This window comes from Bidens hawaiensis, unplaced genomic scaffold, assembly GCF_021521415.1.
Source record: "Bidens hawaiensis isolate Kalapana, Puna unplaced genomic scaffold, B.hawaiensis_p1.1 tig00040516_1, whole genome shotgun sequence".
In the NCBI taxonomy this organism is placed as follows: domain Eukaryota; kingdom Viridiplantae; phylum Streptophyta; class Magnoliopsida; order Asterales; family Asteraceae; genus Bidens; species Bidens hawaiensis.
The window spans coordinates 9,265-24,120 of NW_027497139.1; the positions used below are offsets into that span (position 1 = coordinate 9,265).

Sequence of the window (14,856 nt, forward strand, 5' to 3'; positions counted from 1 at the left end):
AATAGGAGAGTAAAGTAATAGTTGTCATAGTACGTGACGTGTGAAAGGGCCGGATGTGTCAACGAAGCGCTTTCACCCTGATGGGATAGGCTAGAAAACAAGTGCGGTGTTGTAGCTCCAAACACTCAAAATTTCGCAGTATGCCTCAAGTGTGACTTGTAGTAGGATTGGCATAAACTATTGGTTTTAAAATTGGGATTAATTTTAAAATTACTAAATAGAGTAAAAGTTAAATTTTACTGTATTTATTATCGGGACGAATAGATGAACCCTTTCATCTCTCAGGACACTTAGTTTGAGATAACCTATTAAAAACTAAGTTTGTCGCGATATGACTAACCAATTTTAAGTTAATAGAAAATCTATTAAGTTATTAGTTTTGGAAATCAAAACGTTTTTAATTTGCAAAACATAATTGGTTAATAAAATGTTTATTTTCAAATTTATTTGGTATTAGGTCGGTGATATTATAATTCTATTATAAACAATCCAAGCAACCACAAATAGCAAATAACAATAATATGTAAATCCTTATGGCCAAAAGGTGATCGGTCTCGCTAGAGCCAATTAGGGAGACCGATCGGGTCAAGGGGTTCACAACACAAAACAACCACAAGGATGGACTTCTTCGTGCATCCCGTCGTCTTGCCCGAACTCCCACTAACTCCAAGAAATCCTTGAGCTTGTCCTCGGTTATCTTCGCGTCTTCTTTATTACAAATTTATAAACAAACAATTTGCCCTATTACAAATTTGAACCATCTTTATGGCCAAAAGAAAACCAAAAAATAAATAATAACCGTTTACAACTTTTGAACCAACCATATGGCCAAAACAAGCTCAACAATCAAACACAACCAAACAAACATAGGCTGGGGCCGGATTTACATATTCAAAATAAATAAAATTTCGGGTCGTTTTGACTTGGTCAAATAAAATAAACAAAACTTTGACCAAATCTAAAATTACCCGAAAACTAATCTAGATCTACAAACTATAAACGATTTTAAAGTTCGAGATGTAGATCCGGTTTAAACGAACCGGGATCGACTCGTACGTTATAACCGCGGCTCTGATACCATTGTTGGGTTTCAACGGTGGTTCGGAACGAAAACGGTCAAATATATAAAACCCGTTTTAGTTAATAATTATTTCGTTTAGATAGATATTAATGAATATTAATATATATGTTAAAACGAACTATGTAAAACGCAGCGGAATATAAACGATTAACACGAACCAAAAACCGAAACCCAAAACCCGGATCCGATTACAACGTTATACGAGTACGATTAATAAATAAATCAAACCATAGATAAAGTTAAGGTATTTATACCTCGATTATCAAAACCGGGAAGACACCGAGGGCTTAACGAAACGCGCTGGAGATGACACAATCAAACAAGCCAATGAACTATTCTGGCAGTTGAACGGCGGCGGCTCACGGCAGCCACTGGTGGTTCACGGCAGGAAGCAACAACAGAAGCCCGTAACAATAGCAGACCCGCAACAACAGTGAACCAGCAGCAGCAGCACTCACGGCGGAGATCCGACGACTGGCGGCTTGCTCTGGCGACGTGTAGCTGGGTAGCGGTGGCTGGTTCCGGTGGTCAGAATCCAAACAGCAGCAGCTCGGTTATTGAAACACAGGTGGTGGTGTTGAGGTCGGCTATTGACAATATTGTTGGTGATTGTTCGGTGGCCGGAAAAAGGCCTCGCCGGAAAAACGGGTTGCCGGATTTCTGCGCCGGAAAAAAACAGCTAGAGATGATAGATGTGTCTTAGGGTTTGTTTCTCATTATCATTATATATATATGATGTGTTTAGGGTTTAATCAAGTTAAACCAATTGGGTTTGAGCCCAATTAACAAAACAAAGCCTTATCCATCATCCTATCCATCTAATTGAATGTGTCGGGCCCAATTAACGTTTAAGTGGGTTTATATTTCGTTACCCCCGGTGTAACTCATACCGGGTCACATTCGGGTCGGTCCGCGTTGACTTGACCCGAACTGACCATTAAATCCAACAATAGTAATAAATATTCTTTCTCTTACATTTCCTGTAAGAAGTAGGCTTCTTATTAACTACACGTGACTCGTCTGAATGTGCATTCTACACTTCCACAAATATGACATTATCGCCAACTTGTATATATGAAACAATTTTTATGAATGTTTCACATGAAAGAAAAAAACAAAAAATTTGCCACATCGGCAATGTTTTGTTGTTTCCAATTTACAGTTTAAAAAACTAAAAACAAAAAGGTATTAAATTAGCCAAGGCAACACCATTTAAAACATACCAAACTGGGCCTATTTTCACATACCAAAAAGTAAGGTTACACAAATCATATTACTAAAAAAATTACATGCTTTAACCCTGAATTGTTTAACCGATAACATCTTAAAGCTACGGATAGCCTAAGCAAAAACAAAACTAAGCAATAGTCAAGCTACAATGTAGTGTATGATGATATAGTCAGCTTTGTACCAGTGAGACCTGTATCGGTGGTAAAAGAGTTATGCAGAGGTTGTAGCTTCCGTAAAGACCTGTAGTAAAACAAACCATATAAAGAAATACCGCAACCTGTTATATAAACAAATAACTGTCACAAATGTTATCTTAATGGATGGATGTATCATATTCAATTATTCTAAATCATGAATTTATAAGAAAAGGGAAATTCATTTTTCAAAATCTAAAGATAGTAACTTCAGTTAAAAGAAACAAAATACAATTCCAGTCACAAAATTAATGTAAGGGGAATCCTTTTACTTACCATAGCATGAACAAAATTGCATTATGTCACATGCTTTTGCACGAAGACCCGGATATTTCTTCATTCATGTTGCACGTGGGAAACAGATGATCAGATGATCAACCGTTGTAGTTTGTAGGTGTGTTCTTACATATCCCTACAAATACAATTCAGCCAATATTAAATCAGGTTTGTTGTTCAAGAACCCGAACATGAAGTCGAACCTATTTCCACAACTCAACTAAATTATAAATTATAAGGTAGTTAAAGGTTTTAGATCCTACTTGGCAATAAAATACCGAGTGAGAATGTCGTTCACCATCGATTACCATCGCGCATCTTCACATATTACTGTTATCAGTTATCACCATTCCCCAACATCTGCAAAAACCAAAGATTGATTAGTCTAAACTGTTAGGGCGCGTTCGTTTCACGGAATTTAATGGAATTGGGCGGAATGGGATTTTAAATCCCATAGATTCCTGTGTTCGTTTCACTACTAACTGGAACCGGAATGGAAAGAGAATCCCATCAATTCCCATTTTCATGGGATTTTAAAATCCCACCAAAACTAAATGGAATGTCAAGGAATCTTTAATAAACCCTAACCCTGCTCCTTCATATTATCATCATCTTCAGACTCTGCTCCTGCTCCACCGCCTCTCTCCACCGCCGTTCTCTACCACCGTGAACCACCGTCTTGCTCGTCTACCTTCTCCATTTTCGTTCTCCTCCTAACAGGTTAGGCTTTTATGTATGCTTTAGTTACAGTGAATAGTTATTCCTTTTTTGCTTTCAAATACTTATGGAAAGGTTAAAACTATTATTACATATTATTTATTATTAATACGTATTAGTATTATTTATTTGTGTTTGTCAGTAGCATATTTTCCATTGTTATTATTATTATTATTATTATTATTGTTTTTGTTTAAGTTCTTGTTTAATCTTGGATATTTGTTAAAGGGTTATCAAAAGTTTTTAAATTTTAAACTATTTTTAACAAATGTCCATTGCACACCAACTGTTTGATGAAATGCTTCAACCAAATTTGTGCATGATTAAATACTTTGATATAATTTGTTAAATATAAATTATCATAACGTAGTTGTTTCAACAAATTTTAACTCGTGTGTTGGTAACATGTAAATAGGAAATGGCTCGACCTAGTTTACGAACTCGCAAACGTAACCAAAGGAACACGACATTGATTTTGGCATGGTGGAACCAACTTATTACAACTGTTTCTTTGCTTATGCTTTCACTTTACATGTTGGTAGTCAAATACAAAATAGATAAACCATGGATTCGACATTCTTCAGGAAAACTAGATCGATATTCAATATTGTATAGGTATGTTTATGTCTCAAATTAGGATGAATCGGGCACATTTTATCAAATTGTGTGACATGCTTAAAACATTTGGAGGATTAAAAGCAAATAGGAATATGGACATTGATGAACAAGTTGCCATCTTTCTTCACATCATAGCTCATAATGTTAAGAATCGGGTCATGATATGTCGTTTTCATCATTCAGGAGACACAATTAGTAGATGTGTTTCTCGAGTTTGTAATGTAGTGATTAGATTGAATTCACGTTTGCTTAAGAAGCCCGAACCTGTTCCCGAGAATTCTACTGATCATAAGTGGAAATGGTTCAAGGTATTATGCAATCATTATACTTTTTCTTTGTTAACTTGCATTAGCGATTAGACATGTATAGTAACACTTTTTTTTTACATTTTGATTTTAGAATTGTTTAGGGGCTTTGGATGGAACATATATAAAATGTTTAGTGCCTAGTGAAGAAAAGCCTAAATATAGAACAAGAAAAGGAGAGATTGTTACGAATGTGTTAGGTGTGTGTTCACAAGATATGCAATTTATTTATGTGTTACCCGGTTGGGAAGGGTCGCCGGCTGATGGTAGAGTCCTTCGAGATGCTCTTGATAGGCCACATGGATTGAAAGTTTCAAGGCCAGGTATGTAACAATATATCATTTAGGTGTATATAATAAATATAGTAAATTGAGGTAGTTTTGGTATTTATTAACTATAATGTATTTTTAGGTTATTATTTGGTAGATGCGGGATACACAAATGGAGAAGGTGTTCTTGCCCCTTATAGAGGTCAAAGATATCATTTAAATGATTGGCGTGATGGACACCAACCCACTAATCCAAAAGAACTGTTTAACATGAAACATTTGTCTGCAAGAAATGTTATAGAAAGATGTTTTGGCATTTTAAAGACAAGGTGGGCAATTTTGAGAGATCACTCATACTATCCCATTACCCAAAAAAATAGGATTATAATGGGATGTTGTTTGCTTCATAACTTTATAAGAAGAGAAATTCCAATAGATCCATTTGGTAATGAGGACGAGGACGAGGATGAGGACGAGGGCGAGGAAGAGACCGAGGTCGACAATGTGATTGCGGATGAAGAAGACGAGGAAGACGGAGATAATATAACTTATATTGGAACTTCAAATGAGTGGACAACATTTAGAAACAATCTTGCCCAAAACATGTTTGACTCTTGGAGTGCCAATTGATTAAGAATGTCTTAGAAACTAATTGCTTATGCTATTTTTTGTGTTGATTATGTTATTTGGTGATGTTGAATTATTAAAAACTTGCTTATGATTTTTGGTGTTGATTATGCTATTTTGGTGGTGTTGAATGATTAAATACTTTTTTGTGAATTTTTTTGTTTGTTTGGTTTTGTTTATTATGAATTTTAGGTGATTCTTATGTTATATATATATATATATATATATATATGTTTTAGTTCATGTTTTCTATAGAAATGAAGAAAAATAGAAAATATCGAGGATGGAGTGCCGAAGAAGATGCAAAACTTATTGAGGCCTTTGTAGACTTGGTTAACATGAAGGGATTTAAATCCGACAATGGCTTTAGAACCGGGTACTTAAAACATCTTGAATCATCATTGAAAGAATCACTTCCCGGAATGGATATTTTGGCTAGACCACACATCGAATCAAGAGTCAAAACAATGAAGAAAGAGTGGGTAATCGTTCAAGATATGTTAAAAACTAGTGGATTTGGTTATGATAAAGAACGTAATTGTGTGACTGCTGAAACTCCCGTGTGGGAAGCTTATGTTAAGGTATATGTTAAAGTTTTATGTTATTAACATTTTTTATTTGGTTAATCATAAAACGTATTGATGTTTTGTTTATTATAATCTTATCTTGTCAATAGAGTCATCCAACGGCAGATAAATGGAAGCGTAAAAGTCTTCCTCATTATGAAGAAATGTGTGTTATTTTTGGGAATGATCGAGCTCAAGGCGATAGAGCCAAAAGTGTGGCCGAGATGGAAGAAGAGGCGAATAGGGAGGAACTAGAGGACCAAATGGATTATGAATTTGATGAATTTAGTCATAACGAAGGCACTAATGCAAGTGTTCAAGTTGATGAAACTTCAAGTGGTCGAGGTAAGAAGAGGAAACGTGCGGGCCAAGTTAATTCTTTGTTTCAAAATTTCAATGATGCGGTTGCTTTATTTGGTGACCGTCTTAAGGAAACGTCGGCCGAATTGAGTGAAGGGATAAAGTATGAACTTGAGAAAGAAAAGAAAACAACAATGATCACTTTCTAGATTAAAAAATGACATCTTTGTCTCAATTGGAAAAGTTTAGAGCTATTGAAGAAATCAAAAGTGACTATAACAGGGTGTCGACCTTTTGGGATTTGGGTGAAGAAGAAAGAGAAGATTGGGTGAGGTATTTGTTGTCTAAGTAAAAGTTTGGTATGTCATATGCTCTTATTGTGGTACTTTTATTAGTGGTGTTTACAACTTGTCGTCATATGTTGGAACGACTTTTATTCGCATTTTGAAAACTCTCTAATCATATGTTTGAACATTGGTTTTAGTATTATTGGTCTAGACATGTATGATGAAGATGGGTGATATGGGTTTTTGAACTTAACCGTATCAAACGTTTGTTTATGGTGGTGTTATGACGTGTTATTGTGTGACAAGCATAAAAACATATATATATTTGTTTTTTATTATTTTCTTAAATTTTTTTAGTAGTTCTAGATTTTTTTATACTAGTTTTATTTTTTTTAAATTATTTTTAACTTTTTTTTATATATTTAATATATTTTTTAGTTTTTTTAATTATTTTTTTGTTTGGTTTTTAAATAAATTATCAATTTTTTAGTTAATTTTATATATATATTTTTAATATTTTTTTAAATTATAATTTTTTTTTGTTAGTTTATTATTTATATGTTAGTAGATTGAAGAGAAATGAATAAAGTGGAGAAGATTCCAATTCCAAAGACATATTAACCAACCAAACACATGATAGGGATTTTCAAACATTCCATTCCATTCCAATTCCAATTCAAATTCCAATTCCAATCACTTTAAAAAAATTCCGTGAAACGAACGCGCCCTAAATGATTCTTTAAAACATTTGTTTTGTTATCGAACTCTGAATACCTTTGTCTCCTCTACGCCAAAATCCCAAGCACCTGTATTAGATTCATTTAATCTGTGGCCACCATTGTCATCATCACTTAAAGTGATAATGATAGTCGACTTTGAGTGTAATAGTTGGGAATAGAATCAGGGTAAATGGTTCTTTCAGTTGATGTGAACTTACCGGAACAACCAGTCATCGTCAACCGTCGCCGCAAACCAACACCCAATTGGGGGATAGTTGTATCATCAAGAAACAACAATCGGTTAGCTTTAAATAGACAGTAAAAGCATATAATTACACTCCACATACTTTTGTTGTCTACCTGTCTATATACGATAAACACTCAGGCCGATAATTATGATAACGTTACTCCAAATACCCAATAGACTCAAATTCTACCAATTTTCTATGTGTATGTGTGTGTCTGTAGAGATCGAGAAAGAACATGAAGATTTTTATGATACATCACAGCATAATTTAACTAAAATACGATTAACTAAATTACACCAAAAATAGTCTAAAATGATACCTATGATGATAAGGGAACTGAAAGTCCATAGACATCGGGTTGTTCAAAGTCTTCGTAGAAGTGAATGTGGCTTCTGTAGATGATGAATACGCATTTGATGGTTGTAGGGGTGTGAAATCAAATGAAGCTAGGTTAAGAGATCTCAGATGGATTGTTTGCAGATTTGCAGGTGAAGATGGAAACGTGATGTACTTAACACGTGGAAAGATTGTAGATACATGGATCCAAGAAATGCAGAAGGTGGAGAACCCTGTGGATAGCACTGTGTACAACCCACCAAAGCATAAGTTAATGTACAGAACTTCATACAGGTAGTACAACATTATAGCACCACCGACCCCCACAAATGTAGTTATATAAAGTAGTAGATTGACCCGCCGCGATGCGGCGGTGTGTATCTATAACTATAAACAAAAGCAATAACAGTACCGTATCCTTGGATTGCATAATGAAGTTTTATATAGCATCCTTATAGCCTTTCCGTACATCTTAGTTGAGACCTTAATTAATTACAAAAGTGTTTATTTGGTGTTCAAGACATGTTATCGCCAAAAGTAGAAGTTCGTTATTTGCTGCGACAACGTGATAAAAGTGTGCGGTAGTGCATCAGGCTTTACGTCCTCTATTTATTTGATCCCGAATCTGGACGAAGTTTACAACATGAGTTGAAATCAAACTTAATATTTAGTCATAGTAAGTAGAAATCATATACACATTCTAAAAGAAAACATCAAAGTCACATAATAATAAACTGCTACATATATAGTACATATGCATTCAATTTTTTTAACATGTGAAATGTTATAAGCTATATATATATATATATATATATATATATATATATACTTACTCTTGTGTTTCCCTATCAACATGTATAACTTCAATGACAAACCACTCATTTTTATCAGCACCCTCCTGAGTTACCCCTGCAGCAACTTGAGAAGACATATTACATGAAGTGTGAAATTACGTGTTCGCCCTTTTGAGCTTGCAAGATGATCAAGGTGGCTTATAAGAGAAGGAAGGCTTGATTCATTTCTTTCTTCTTCTTCTTCTTCTGTTCATTACCTTATGCAATCTAAAAAACAGAATAGCTATATTATGAAGTGAACAAAGTACATGAATGTTAGTTAGATACAATGATCAGGTGAAATATCAAGCAAAATTGCACATTCCAAACTCTGAATACACATTTGTTCAAGTAAATTCAACATCAGTCAAACTATGATAAGAAAGAAGCATGAGAAGTAATTTACCTTCTCTAGATTTCCTTATTCTAAGAACGGGATTCCTACATAAACAAACATTTTGAATTAGTTGAATCATACAAAATTTCAATAGCCGTATGTCGTTCCAATTTAGCATAAATCATACTACCCTCATACGGTAAGCACTTAAGTAACATTTAAAATACAATGAACAAAGTAAAGCTGAGCAAATGTTATTCACCTACTTAAGTTGAGGTTTTCCTTTACTCGATTTAGAAAAGAAAATCCTTGCATAGTCCCATGTTATCCAACCATCACCAACCACACCATAAGGCTATGCGTAGTGGAGGGGCTAAAAAATGGGGTGTTATGCGCCGTGTGGCGCCCAGTTAGCAAAGGGTAGGAATTTGTTTTTAGGGTGTAATGGTGTAGGGGCTACAAATAGTAATATAATATATATATATATATATAACACATAACACACACACATATGCATAAAATAATAATATATTCCCCCCCTTTCCGGCGACAAAAACATCCCGCCCCAATTCGCCCCAAAATCGCGTGGGGGGGCGGTGTTTTTCCACCCAAATTCGCCCCTTTTCGCCCCACAATCTCGCCCACTACGTTTAGTCTAATATCAAAACTATACAACTTGTAAATGGTTATACCAAATGATGAGAATTCGATAAAATCTTTAACCAGGTTTCTACATTCACATGAATACATGAGTGTAAAATGATGAGATTGAGAGGATTTGCATGTAATTAGAACCTGAACCGAGAGACGTACCATTGCTGATAGATATATTGATGAGCGTTCGTCGATCAGTTCGGTTTCCAACCACCGTTTGACAACCTGATTTAAACCATCTTTAGTCTCAATATTGTAACAAAAAAAAAAAAACAACCCAAACGGTTGGAAATCAATCGGAACAGAGTCGACTTACCAAAGCTCAGCGGGTGGCTTGAGAATCATCGATCTGAGGCATGTAAGCCTTGATTGGTTCATTGGTAGTCGGTAATTCAACGTGACTAAGAAACCCTCCCCAACGCCTTGCTTAGTCCATAACCACTCAATACCCTCGTCACCGGGAGGCCAATCTACGTTTGAGCTACAACCTCTGTCCGTCTTAACACTGCCGATCTTGTTGATCTCGAAACGACGATCACGCTTCGATTGTATGGTTGTTGGGATGAAAATGATGAATTGAAATTAGTTGAAGTAAGTCAAAGGTGAAGATATGTTGGGTCCCAGGTTGTGACACCGATGGAATGAAAGATCAAGATGGGAGGGACGCGTGATTACTGGTTAGCATACGTGGTAAGTAGCAATGTATAAAGTCAAAGGAAAAGAGTACCAAAGAATGAGAAGAAAGTACAACCACTGTTTCATACCGACCTTTATAATTGTAATACATATAATTATAATTTAGAAGTTCCGTCATAGAGAGTAGATCACTTTTAATTGTAAAAGTTGCATTATTTGCTGCCTCTTACGCTTCATTTGTTGTATCTTTATTTAGGGTGTTTTACACCTCACTAGCTAGGCATGTTCAAAACGGTTTGAGACTAGGAACCGGAACCGGTTCCTAACCGGTTCCTATATTCAAAACCCTCAATTAAACCGGTTCCAGGCTCGAACCGGTTAGGGAACCGAACCGGTTCTCCCACCCTCGGTCCCCTAACCTATCTAACCGGTTCTTACCGGTTCCTAACCCGGTTCCTGTACCGTAACCGGTTCCAACCGGTTACAGTGTAAAATTTTTTTTTTTCGTTTTTCGTTTGCGATTTGGATTCTAAACTACGATTCGTATTTGTATAACATGAAAAATAAAAAAAACAATTAACATAAAAATAAACAATTAACTGATAAAGAAAAGACAACTACTGAAGATGTTTGCCACTGAAGACAACTACTGAAGGTTGCCACTGATGACAACTACTGAAGGTTGCCACTGATGACAACTACTGAAGGTTGCCACTGATGAGGAATACTCATCAGTGGGAACATTCATCAGTTGCAGAGTTTGTTGTCACTGATGCAAAATATGAATCAGTGACACATCAGTTGCAGAGTTTCATCAGTTGGAACATCATCAGTTAAATATGTAACCATTGTACAATGTAAACTTGTTCATTGGATTTGCAATACAAGTGCATTTAGTTTTTTTTTTTTCGTTTTTCGTTTGCGATTTGGATTCTAAACTACGATTCTTATTTGTATAGCATGAAAAATAAACAAAACAATTAACATAAAATTCATTTTATTTACTTTAAGAAGTTCAAAAAAAAAGGTTACATGTTTTAAAATCTTCAAAAACAAACTAACAAAACATTAAACTTATAAATATAAAGTTGTGACATATTATTTCTAGAAAAGCCTTCTTGTTCGTCGTAATTATTGAGCGTCGACTTATTCCTCGGAATTACTTGTAGAAATGCCTTCTTGTTCGTCGTGCACTCGAACATCAAGTGGTGTTTCATCTTCGAGAGTGGTTACGTGTTGAATACGATCGATTGAATCCAAGTGATCCTTTAAGCAAATGCACATCTCCACCGACTCCGAATTTAGTCTTGTTCTTCTCACCGATATTACCCTGCCACTAAGAGAAAAAGCGGATTCCGAAGCTACCGTAGAAGCTTGGACGGTTAGTAAATCACGGGCCATGGTGGCAAGAATCGGAAACTCGGTTTCCTTTACCTTCCACCAAGCCAAAACATCAAAAATGCCATATTCCTCTTCGGATAAACCGGTAGAGTAATCATTTGCACTATACCTTCCTAGTTCGCTTGAAGGGGTGTTACCCCTTTGTTTTTTAGCCGTTACGTTGCGAACGGTGTTCATAAGGCTAATCATGGGATCTCGTACTCTAGTAACACTTGAACTTGATGAAGACCCCCCCCCCCCCCCCCCCCGGCATAGGCATGTGTATGTTTGACCCATATTTATTTAATAAAAGTCATACATAAATTTAAAATTCAAGTTAAAATCATTTTTTGCCTCTGTTGAAAAGTTTGGGTCAACTTCATGCATATCTAAGGCTGAAAAATTTTCGTCTATCACACATTCAACCCCCGTAACATTAAACATTGGGTTTAAAGCGGCGGCGCAAGTAAAAACCGGTGGCAATTCAATAAAGTATTTTTTTAATTTAAACTTCATTGGTGTAACACCCCGTAACCGCAGCGGAAACGTACACGGGATGCAACAGACACATCTGATATCAACAGCATTGCTTATAAAGAAAATACCACTACATTAATTTATATCATATTACATTGTTGCTAGTTTCGTTACTGTCTAGGTGTTACACACAAGTTTTACCGATAAGACATTAATATATTCATTACAAAGCATAGATCAGCAAGCTTCCAACAAGTAGCACAGATCATTAAGCACATATCAATCATTCCAACTTGGGTATACCTAGAAAACATGTAAAGAAAACGGGTCAACTACGAATAGTTGGTGAGTTTCACTAATTTAAATAATCACTGACAGATCATTTTAATAATCATTTATTAGCAATGTAATTATGCTGGGAACTATGTTTCCCCAGAACATTTATAACCTCTGGGAACTAAGTTTCCCCAGAACAATAATAACCTCCGGGAACTATGTTACCCCAGAACAATAATAACCACTGGGAACAAAGTTACCCCAGAACAATAATAACCTCCGGGAACTATGTTACCCCAGAACAATAATAACCTCTGGGAACTAAGTTACCCCAGAACAATAATAACCTCTGGGAACTAAGTTACCCCAGAACAATAATAACCTCTGGGAACTATGTTACCCCAGAACAATCCCACACAATGAACAATTTATATATTCTGTGCATCAAACCATATATATATAAATATACAAGCGTTTCCATACGATCGGTATGTACTTAAATACTTTAATAAAGACATGCTTTCCGCCCCGGGAAAATACTTAAAACAGTTCAGTAAAAGGGGCTCGTGAAAACTCACCTTTCTGTGAGTCGGGGCGTGCTACAATGAACTGCTATAAGCCTGGATCTGTAATATGATATCTAAGTCGTTACTATATAATTCCCATAAATTAAATCCGTGCCAATCGGTACATCTGGGGACATTGTTAACCCAGTACTGTACTCGATCCGGGGACAATGTTAACCCCGTGACACTTCTAAGGACTCAGATTGTGACATTACTTAGAGTCTGACGGTCAAAATTATCATTTTTATGTTTTCCTTGATTTGCGTGCCTAGCACGGTTATCCGTTTTTAGTTTCAAAAATGAGTTTGTTCACAACCGATCCAAAAATGGTGTTTGACTGTTATTTTAGTTAAAGTGATGAAATTAGAGCTCGGTTTGGACACCCCGTTTGGCCGCGGGGCCCGTTTCCGTCGTTTAGGTGCCGGAAACAGTAAAATCGGGTAAAATTACCCAAATCATCCGAATTATTTTCGGATGATTTACTTTTATTTAATTTACTTAGTATTATGAAAATGGTCCATTTTTAGGTTTTTATATACCAGTCAGCTCGCTTATGCGAGTTTTGCCGGTTTACACGTTTTAAGCTTTAAAAATTTGTTTTTATGTTCTTTTTAGCACAAATAATTACCCGTTTAGTCTCGGGTCTTGAAATTTTACACAACACTTATTTTGACAGTAAGAAATTTTACAAAAATTTTCCAGATTTAATTTTTATATTTACATTTATTTATCTATTTTTAATCATCATTAAAACACTAAATATGTCAAAAATACCAAAAGACTTTAGAAAAATCCCAAATTTTTCCGGGATGATCCATGCCATCCTCATAACTCCCTGGAATTTTTCCAGAACCCAAAACTCATTTTTTTAAGCCGTTTTCACAAAAACCGAGCTAGAAAGCCCTAGAACTCGTTTTACCGAAAAGCCCCCTTAGACTTCTCCAACTGAGGTCAAATTTTGTGTGTGACTTTTATATGTTATAAAAAGCTTATCCTAAATTTTCCAGAATTTTTCATCAAGTTTAGCTATTTTTCACCATTTTTGGCCAAAACCGAGCATTAAATTCACCAAATATTCATCCCTTATCCAAAAATTACCAAAAATTCACAGATCTCATATTTTCATGTGTAGATCATCTCTGTGAAATTTCGTGACCTGACTCTAAGCATACTACAATCTGTCCAAAATACATAACCACGCGAAAACCGAACTATCTTGTGTTTTCTAGCGTTAGATCGCAAAGATCTTGGTTTCTAGCCTTTGCTAGCCACTAGATACAACACTTACAAGCACAATAACACTATACCAAGCAAGTTACACCAACAATCAAACCATTTCTTTCATAGTGTCGGTTTTGATATAAAAACAAAGGTTTTAACCGTAAAAATCCGTTCTCGACTCTTTTTACTCATTTCTTGGACCAAGATCCCTTGTATAACTTGTATACATCTCTTGATCATGCAAGAGTCGGTTTCATCTCGGGTTTTCACCCGTCTTTCACTTGGAAATTCATTTTTAAAGATTTTAACCGTAAAAATTCGTTATTGACACTTTTAACTCGTTTCTTGGACCAAGATCCCGTGTATAACTTGTATACATCACTTGATCAAGCAAGGATCGGTTCCATCTCGGGTTTTCACCCATATTTCACTTGGAACCTCTTGTTCTTGCAAAACAACTCAAAATTAAGAAATCAACACCAAAGATTATGCATTATAACATGTTTATACCTTGTGTTCTTGGTTAAAAGTGATGAATTTGGATGAACACTTGAAATGTATGAAGAGATTTGAGAGAGTTTGATATTGTAAAAAGAAAAATGAAATGATATTATGGAAAGGGTGGGCCGATCGGTCAACCATATGGGGTGGGATGGGACCCACAAGTCCATTCTAAGCCACATATTCGGATTTCCGTAATCCG

General features: G+C 35.6%; 1 long non-coding RNA gene and 1 pseudogene across 2 annotated transcripts; one reads left to right on the forward strand and one right to left on the reverse strand.

The window, feature by feature from the left end:
• Window positions 1–5,574: 5,574 nt before the first annotated feature.
• Window positions 5,575–8,071, forward strand: LOC143592091 (uncharacterized; annotated as a pseudogene). Its single transcript, XR_013145849.1, has 3 exons — window positions 5,575–5,898; window positions 5,994–6,565; window positions 7,781–8,071. The product of XR_013145849.1 is annotated as an uncharacterized LOC143592091 (transcript).
• A 938-nt stretch (window positions 8,072–9,009) lies between these two features.
• LOC143592090 (uncharacterized) lies at window positions 9,010–9,979 on the reverse strand. The gene is made up of 3 exons (XR_013145848.1): window positions 9,914–9,979; window positions 9,757–9,822; window positions 9,010–9,047 (listed from the first exon to the last, which is right to left on the reverse strand). It is a non-coding gene; the product is annotated as an uncharacterized LOC143592090 (long non-coding RNA).
• Window positions 9,980–14,856: the final 4,877 nt, after the last annotated feature.